Raw genomic sequence first — 10,346 nt, forward strand, 5'->3', positions numbered from 1 at the left:
GTTTAACGGTTGAGGAATAGATTGAATTTTTTTATTAATGGCTTATCGATTTGGGGGTGGATTATTCAATTTTCTTAACGGATAATCCGTTAACCCGTTAAGAATACATATATACATATAAAATTTATATATATATATATATATATATATATATATATATATATATATATAAAATAATCAAAAACCCTTCTTCCACTTCCAATACTCTTTCTTTATTCTCTATTACTAATTTACTATTAGACATTTAGAAATCCTAACGCCAAAATTCACTTGTTTCTATCTACGGCCACAAAACATGCTTGGGGTCTTACATTTTTGACGTTCCATGTTATGTAAGTTGGATATAACTCTTTATCGCCTTGTGGTTCCGTGATATTGTCTCTCTACAGATAAGTTGATGAGTATCCGGCAAAAGCCAAGAAGGAAGGAGAAGATACAACAATTGAGGTAGCTAGGGGTAGTACATATTCTGGGGTTAGCTTTGTTGATTCTGCTGTTGTCTTTTTCCATTTCTGATGAAATTTCTAACTCTCTGTAACAGAAAAAGAAGAAGAACAAAAAAATTGTGGAGAAATATTGGGATTGAGAGCTTACAAATGAGACTCAACCAATATGGGTTAGTCTCCAGATTACTATCTCCTGCTGCTATGCTTCAAAAGTTTGTTCTTACTGATATAATGAGTTATTGTCATTCCTTTCCAGCTTTGAAGTCCTAAGGAAGTAAGTCTGCTCTAAAATCAAAAAGCGCCATGTGCAATATAGATTAAATTAGGCCAATAAACCACATGATAATCGCCCGATAAGAGCTAAACCGATACCAATTCGCCCGATATCTTACCGGGTAGCTAGCGAATTAATACATTTAAAAGCGGATAACCAATAAGTCAAACAGTTAAGAGGAAATAACCACCCAATCCGCGTGATTAGCAGCCCTAAGGAGACCCAAGGTAGTCCTGCTGGCGTCCGCAGGCCCTGGCGTCCCCTTCGATGCTCCTACATTTATTGTTTTTACTTCCCTTCAGAAACAGTTGTATCTTCTTTCGAACATATGTTTGTAGCAAATGTTAGTGTGTTCGTGGATTGTGACACCGGATTCTGGATAGTAATAGTAATAGTAACAATATTGGTAATAACAACAACCCAGTATAATCCCACTAGTGGGGTCTGGGGAGGGTAGTGTGTACGCAGACCTTACGCCTACCCTGGGGTAGCGAGGCTGTTTCCAAATAGACCCTCGGCATCCTTCCCTCCAAGAACTTCCCACCTTGCTTTTGGGGTGACTCGAACTCACAACCTCTTGGTTGGAAGTGGAGATTGCTTACCATCAGAGCAACCCCTCTTGTCGTATATAAACAAAGAGGTTATTTACTTATTTTCGCACTTATTTTTATTGGTTTTAGCTTGTTTATTGTTAATCACTAAACGTAAAGGATTTGGCTAATTAAAACTTTAACGTTGGCTTGCCTAGCAAGTGTGATGTTAGGCGCCAGCACGGTCCCGATGGTGGGGATTTCGGGTCGTGACATTCAATTTTCCAAATTTTCTTTTATTTAAATAGTTAAAAGGAAATATAAAAGAGAAAATAGAGAAAAGAAAAATATTAAAAAGACAATATTGGCCACATCTTCCTAGGTTTTCAACTCCACATTAGGAGGTAATTTCGATATTAAACTAAAAATTATAGAACCGGGCAAAATTCCCTCTCTTTTTCCCCTTGTTTCAAATTGTACAGTTAGTTCCCTCTCTCACAAATCTTTTAGCAGGGCTTGATCCTCTCTTCACCTTCTCTACGGAGCTGGTAGAGCGCAATCCGAAGAACAACGGTTGGTACTTTTTCATCCTCTTTCTTACTTCTATATGCTCTATATTGTCTTTTACTTTCCGATATAGGGTTCCTAACCAGAATTGTTTTCGATATGCTTTTGGATCTATATAGTTACAAGTATTTGAGTTATATATTGTTTCAATTGTTTTATATATTCCTTTATTTCGAGGTCCAATTGAAAATCTTACCCTTTTAAGAGTCATTTCTGCGGGGAAATGAATGTGCTTTTGAGAAAAAGAGTCTATAGTTAGAGGTTGTCTATTTGTAGTAGGTGGTGTTCGACAGATCTCTTGTCTTTTATGGTTGATGGGGGTTGTCTGTACGTAATTGGATGGATTGTGTGCTTAGGATGTCGGGTACAACGCAATGCACTCTTTCTATTTTGTCTGTCTTGTTATTTTTCCCCTTTTATGGGGTTTGATGATTATATTCTTTGGATGGCTAATTTTATACACTGCAAGAAGATTCTAAGTAATTGTTTTGTAAATTTTGAGAATATTTTGGTCTTTAATTAGAAAGGACATCAAATGAGTTCTGTTGTATGTATGCAACTACTGCATCCTTGTACATCAGGGACGGTTGGAAATATGAGTACAATTACATGAACTTTAGGTGATTGTTGTAGACATTTACCCACTGAACCAAATGGCATTCTAACGCAATGAACCGATCATCCAGGATTTGAGCTAATCGCCATGGTAAAGCACCCCTTGTGGTTTGTTTACTTCTACAAATGTATTTGAAGTTTGTTTATCAGAAGTTGTTTTAATAGTACTTTTGAGCAACTTTAACTATGAATTGATTGCTGGACCAATATTAACAAAGATTACTGGACCGATAATGGCGACAATTTCTTATAAATTACAACACATATCTCTTGTCACTCTTATCCTGTAACAGACCAACTTCTTTCTATCCTTGTGCACAACTATCTTTTATTTCAGAAAACAAGCTTGGCGAGTTATCATCGTCTTACATTAAGTAAAGTATTACATTAAACTTTGGCTAGCAGTTCTGCCTTTGTCTTTTTGGAGCCTTATGTAACGTATCTAAACATGTCTTGTCATTATAAAAGTTATTCGATGACTAGTCAGAGTAAGTGCTACAGATCATATTAAGAAGTAACTTTGTCATATCACACATGACCTGTTTGGCTCAAAGAAGCATGGTGATTCTGTATCAATTCATGTAATGGATATGTTTATAGTATTTTACCCTGTGAGTTCTAGTTTAGTACTTTTCATTTGCACAAGGTAAAAAATGGAACTTCTTTTTTTTTTTTTTTTTGCAACTTTTGCTAGTTCTAGGTTTTTGATGTTGTATGCCCTGCTCTTCAGTTTTGCTTTATATAGTTGAATTTAATAATAAGAAAGCATGTATTTAATTACAAGCAACTAAAATGATTCTTATTTTATCGGTTAACAATTTTCTTCGTTTGTACCTTACATTCAATTTAATTATAATGTCAAGGTGATGTAAATCCATCGAGGGATACATCCTCTACCAGTGCAAAGGTTTTAGTATTGATGGGCTGTTTTTATAGCATTGAGGAGTAAGTTATGCTTCTTACCTCGTTTCTTGGCTAGGCATTTTTTCCGGAGAAACTTAATATTTATATAACATGCTTCTTAATGGAAGCTACACCAATTGAAGAACATTTGCAGCTTTGAATATCAGTTGGATTGAAGCAAAGAAGTGGTAGCATTGAGAACAATAAACATGGTTGGCTCAATGACAACTGCTATATTGCTCAAGTAGGTATAAACTTGAGATACAACTTTAAACTCACAGTTTACATAAATTGATGCTTTTAGTTTTAAATTGATTGGTTATGTATTTTCTTATTCCTAGGACTATTGTTTATAGAAATATCAGTACAATAATATACATAAATAATAAGGGTCCTTGGCATTCTTATTGTAAGAGGTGATTCTCTTGCAGTTCTTACTTGATATGATACTACTAGAATTTATGCCTTAAAAATTTTGAATAACTACCTAAGAAATGAGATGAAGTAAGCTGATAGTATATAAATTTTATTTTTTCGGTTCAAGTTTTGGCATTTTCTTGTTGCTTCTTTTGCTTGAAATTAGCTCCAGAAGATTATGGGCGCTGGCTTGGTTTATTTAACTAATTATTAGTTTATATTTTATAGTTCATTTCCTCTACTTCAGTTTCCAGTGTTGTTATTAGCTTTTAGCTGGTGCAAGTTTAACTTCTGCGGATCATTGGGCTGGATTACAACTCATACTTTATTTGTTTAATGCTAGAAAGCTTATAGAGGCTGACTTATACTTTAATAGTTATGTAGGTGATTTTTTTCATAAATATATGGCTAGATTTTATGCTGCCAAGTAGAAATGTTTTGGAGGTAAGTTTTATGATGATATACGAGGAAATAACTTTGTACTTTAGTTCTTATTCATGTGAGAATATCCAGTAACTTTTGTTCAATGCTATTAGACCAAGTGACAGATTTATTTGTAAGAAGATTTTTAGCTTTCTTTTATTTATGTAACTAGATTTGTCCTTTTAGCCTGTCAAAATGCTAGTTGTTTATAAGTTTTTCATCTACTTTTGTTTCATTGTTTCAGCATAGTGATGTGGAGATCGAGTGTGTTCACCCATAGGTGTAAGAGTATCATTAAGTGACAGCAATACAAATCACCATAAAATGAGCCTTTTTTTGTAGTGGCTTCAGCATTCCCTTAAGCCCAAACTTGATCTGTTTATTATCCAAAATCCACCTGAGGCCTTCGGGATCTTAACCAATTATACCAACGCGTCCCAAAACACATTACGAACATAGTCGACGCCTCAAATCATGCCAAATAACATTGAAACTACAATTCGTCGATCGAAATCCTTCTTTTAACTTTTTAAACTTTCAAACTTCGACGAACGCATCCAAATCATATCAAAACATTCCGAATTGACGCTAAATTTTTCGCACAAATCATAAATCACAATACAAACCTATTCAAGGCTCGAAATCCCAAACGGACATCGATAGCACCGTGGTCCACCTCAAACCGAACTTAAGAAATTCTTAAACCTTAAAAATGCCAACTTTCCATAATAAGCGCCAAAGTGCTCCCGGGCGATTCAATACTCAACCCGAACAGACACCCAAGTCCAAAATTATCATACATACCTATTGGAACTTTCAAATCCTGATTCCGAGGTTGTTTACTCAAAAGTCAAACTTTAATCAATTTTTCCAACTTAAAGCTTCCAAAATTAGATTTTTCTTCCCGGATTAGCTTTGAACTTCCTGGAATTCAATTCCGACCACACGTACAAGCCATAATACTTGAAGTGAAGTTGCTCAAGGCCTCAAACTGCTGAACGACGCGCTGGAGCTCTAAACAACCTGTCGGGTCGTCACTATACTTTTGCACTAAATGGGCAGGATTTGGCAGGTTTAATCGGTGGTTATCTTAGTGCGTATGTGCTGTTGCTGAGGATACTTTATGGTGAGATGCATTTCATGTTACGTATCACAGCCCACAGAGTCTCCATCATACTATTTACTTTATCATGTCTTATTTACATTTCAGACAGATGTTGTATTATTATCGTATTCCTTAGTAAAGTCTCATGAACTTGTGATATTGGATTTTGGGATGTTCTAGATGTTGCTTGTGATTTTGCTTAATATTTACACACCTTTATTTTCATATTTAAAGTGTAAGTTTCTATGATTTTAATGCGTTGATTTCTTTATCTAATAAAATTCACGATTTCGAAAATAATAAAATGTGTAATCAAGTTGGTAGTTCACTGTTGGCTTGCCTAACGACAACGTTGGGAGCCATCATGGCCTATAGTGAGTTTTGGGTCTTGACAACTTGGTATCAGATCTTTAGGTTTACTTGGGTCTCACGAGTCATGAGCAAGTCTAGTAGAGTTTGGCGGATCGGTACAGAGACGTTTGTACTTATCTTCGAGAGGCTACAGGGTTGTTAGGAACACTTCCCTTGATTCCTCTTCATGCGATTTGATTTCGTTGAAGTTTATGCCTTCATTTCCTTCCAGCTCAATCTTATGCGACATGATGCTCTTGTAATCAATTGGGCATTGACGAGTTGTAATGGTACAACAGATGTGGTGCATGATATTTCTCCCTACGTATTTGATTGGGCTATTGTCGTCACCTCGTGGAGGGATGTTCTATCATTTCTGCACAATGTTAGTGTTGCCTACGGTTTCGCGGCTATATATGATGCATTATGATGTCCATGAGTGGTTATCGCGCAATGTTGGTGTAAATGGTAAGATATTTATTTATGTACCGCGACAATGAATGACTCGAAAGGAGGATTTCTCAGTACATGGTTTAGAGGTTCGGCATTTAATTCCAGTGGATGAGAGGTAATCAGACTATGGGTGTTCAGACTTTATTTGATGGAGTAACGAGACTCGATATTTTTGAGCATGGTGGAATTCTCATTTGTGATGGTTTCGTCGTCCTTGTTTGAATGCATTAAGGCTCGTCGGTGTTATGGTCTTCTTTGATTTATTTAAGGGCATGGAGTTGTGAAACGGTGCTTGGGAAGCAGTTGTCAAAGATGGCAATGAGTAGCGATTTTAGGATCTGTTACGCCCTGCAGTATTACGTCGATGTTATGCACTACAGTAATATATTACGATGATGTTACCCTGTGTAGAAATAAATTACAATGATGTTATGCTTCGCTGTATTAACTTACGGTAGTATTGTACCCAGCAACACTACATTACGGTGAAGTTACATTTCGCAGTATTAAGTTATGACAATGTTACACCCTGCAGTATTACATTACGATGATGTTACGCTTCTTAGTAATAAGTTACGACGATGTTGCACCCTGTAGTATTGTACGTTGAATTTGTTGTAAGGTAATTGACATCATTCCAAAAAAAAAAAAATTATTTGGGGATTATAAGGATTATAAGTGATGAGTAAAATTTGTGAAGGTAAGAGGGTAAGTAAAATCGAAGAAAATGAATTTTGCCGAAGTTTGACATTTTGGGATAAAATCCGGTCCGAGCTAAAATACCTAGTATTTATGGATTAGTGCCGTACAAGGTACTACATGACCATGTTAGTAAGGTGTACAAGGTCTGTTAAAAGAGAATAGTATTTAATTAAGTTGAGTCAATTTTTAAATTATACGGGTAATTGATTAATTATCGGGTAATAAAACATTACCCAGTTAACTAATAAATGGATAAAGATTAATTATCCCACCCCCAACTCCACGTGGCAGCCTGCCATGATGCAAGGAATGACTAAGTCATTCCTTGCTAGGTGTCACAAAGATACCATTTCAAGTCTTTCACTTAAAGACTAAACAAAACTATATCAATTTCATTTGAAATCTTTCAAGAACATGAGTTAATGCTCTGAAATCCTTAAAGTCATTTTTTAAGTCTTTCAAAATAGAACTTTGCAAAATCATTTTCAATCTTTCAAAATCATAATGCTCCAAAATCTTTAAAGTCATTTTTTCAAAGTTTTTCAAAATAGAACTTTGCAAAATCATCTTCAATCTTCCAAAATTCAAGAACATGAGCATTCTGAGTTGAAGAAGGCAACGTGATACATCATGGTTCTATAATTTCAGCAAATCCACGAGAGTTTTAAGAATTTTAGCAACAGAGGAATTTTACGGTTCTAACAAAGTACGGTGTAACTTTTTCCAAGGATATCATACGAATTTTTCCTACTCCAGGTATGTTAAGGTTAAACCCTTCCTTCATTTTGGCATGATTTCGTCATTATACAAGTTTGATAACGAGGCATAAAGAAAAATTCATATCCCGAAATTTGCGTATATTTTGCTAGTCTCGCAAGTTACCTATATTTTTCTAGTTTTTTAAATTACCATATTCTCCTTATGGAGAATTCATATTTAGTTGAGTATTTCCTTCTTCTAGTCAAGAGAGCATAAAGTTTACATATATATAGCACTAAAAGTATACCATCGAGCTATAATCGATGGGCAGGCCTCTATTGGGCAACCTCTTATCAGATGGTAAGTTATATACCGATCCTACTATGGCCGAGCGCTTATGAGCGAGCCTACTATGGCAGAGCAGTTATATATATATATATATATATATATATATAGTAGGCAGAGCAGTTATATATATATATATATATATATCGAGCCTACAGTGGCCGAGCGCCTATGAGCGAGCCCAGTTGGTCGAGATACAAAGTCTAGTATGGCCGAGCGCCTATGAGCGAGCCTACTATGGCAGAGCGGTTATATACATATACCGAGCCTTATAGAGTCAGAAAACTATTTTACTTAGTATATTGAGAGAGTTGAGTCAGCATCAGCAGGTAAGCATATCTTTAGATTATCTTTAACTTCCAGCTACTTGCAATTATTATATTATTAATTCAGTTTTAGCTTTCAGTATATTGCCTTACATACTCAATACATTATTTCGTACTAACGTCCCTTTTCTGGGGGCGCTGCATTTCATGCGTGCAGGTCAGAAAGACAGACGGGTAGGCCTCTTCAATAAGTGTTTCCTGAGTTAAGCTTGATCGGTAAGCTCTATGCCTTTCGGAGTTTCCGGGTCTAGAGCCTTATGTACATCTTGTATATATATATATATATGTATGTATATATGTTATGAGTAGGTCGGGAAGTTGTTTCGATCATAGTATATCCATCAGTAGAGGCTTGTAGACATATCTTGTCAGTTAGTGCAATATGTTGGGCTTGCATGCCTTGTATGTATATTTGGTTGGTTTATCAGCTGTAATAGTTATGACGGCTTTGTCGACCCAATTCTATATTGACATTTAGTCAGCATTCGCAGTTATCTTGCAATGTGGTCCATGGCCAAAGTATGACATCATATGTTCCGAGTCACTTAGTTGCAAGTTGGTACTCAAGGATAGGTGAGGCATTGGGTGCCGGTCTTGCCCCCCAGGTTCGGGCGTGACAAAAGTTGTATCAGAGCAGTTTTGTCCTAGAGAGTCTACAAGCCGTGTCTAGTAGAGTCTTGTTTATGGGTATGTCATGCACCACACCTATGAGCAGGAGGCTATATGGCATTTAGGATTGTCACTTTTTCTTCTTACTCTAGATTGTATGGTAAGGCTCACTTATAAGAATTCAAATTCCAAAATTGTATTTTATTTGTAATAAGACGATACTTACATCCAGAATGAAGGTTGGGAAGAGAGATAGTTGTGGACGAGTCGAGTCAGAGGAATTGGATTTTTGTATAATGTCTACGATAAGTAAATGTAAGGTCTTTAGCAGATCATGAGTGTACTGAAAGGTGTAAGCTTCTTGATAAGAAGCCTTAAGACAAGAATGTCTATCCATCTTTATGGTGAAAGACAATGAAGGATTAAGAAGATAAATACAAGTTTCAACTAGCAAAAGAAGCAAGATGAAGAAGGGTACGAGGCGTCCAGTTAATGAAGGTTAACAACGTTTATAATTGAGGCAGAGGAACATAAGCTTTTTGAGTTATACTCAATAGTAACAAAGGTATATACAATTGGTCACACCCATTCTAGATATGCCCAGTGGGGGTTAATAGAAGTAGTATACGAAGATATGATGGATGAATTATTTGTATCAGTTGACATTTCCGAAAGATATTGCAAATATGCTAATAGATCTCCTTGTGAGACACACAGATGATACACTTTAAAATAATACAGCCAGATATGAGTACTACAAAGATATGCACTATAATCCTTGAAGGGATTAATATTACCTTAGTGTGGCTCGCATCCCTAGTAAAGAGAGAAAGTTAAGCAACTTGAAGAGCCACTAGATGGAGCAAAGAGAAGCTAAAGGCAAAAAAATGTCTTGTTCAAGTTTTCAGAATAAAATGATTAAAAGAAATGTTAGCAAGAAAATAAGAAGAGAGTTAATGAAGCATTATGAGTAAGATGTGATACATGAATGACAATGGTAGATCAAAATATAATGACAATATTACAGAGTTTATAGTCAAGTGAAGGGAAATACAAAAGGTGACAAGCCTTGAGACAACAAAAGAGTATATGCCATAAAGTCATATCGTCACTTTGAAAAATAAGTTCGTGACTCTAACACGACTACCAGAAGAAAACGTTAGACCCTATAATAATAGAAATTAGTGTGGATTGGTGAATAAGATAAACTAAACATGAATTAGGAACTGAGTTATTTGATAATGGTTGGCATCACGAAAATTTCAAATTGCATTCCGGCAATAATAGAATGGACGACAGAAGAATAACCTTTAAAGGTCATTCAGGAAGACACTTCCCTAATTCAAGAAATATGAGCAAAGTTAAGATTAAGCGACTGTATGTGCTAGTTACATTAAATGTCACCATCGTGAGTGAGGAAATTTTGTTATCCTTGGTACAGAAGGACAATCGCAAGGCAAGTAAGGATCATCGATGATGTGAAATGATGCCAATGATGAAAAGGTAAAACATCTATAGGTAGGTTGTCGTAGCTCCAACTCTTAGTATGCCCCTAAAGGGGGGAATATGGAATGGTGTGGT

The sequence above is a fragment of the Nicotiana sylvestris genome, chromosome 3, assembly GCF_000393655.2.
Source record: "Nicotiana sylvestris chromosome 3, ASM39365v2, whole genome shotgun sequence".
Lineage (NCBI taxonomy): Eukaryota > Viridiplantae > Streptophyta > Magnoliopsida > Solanales > Solanaceae > Nicotiana > Nicotiana sylvestris.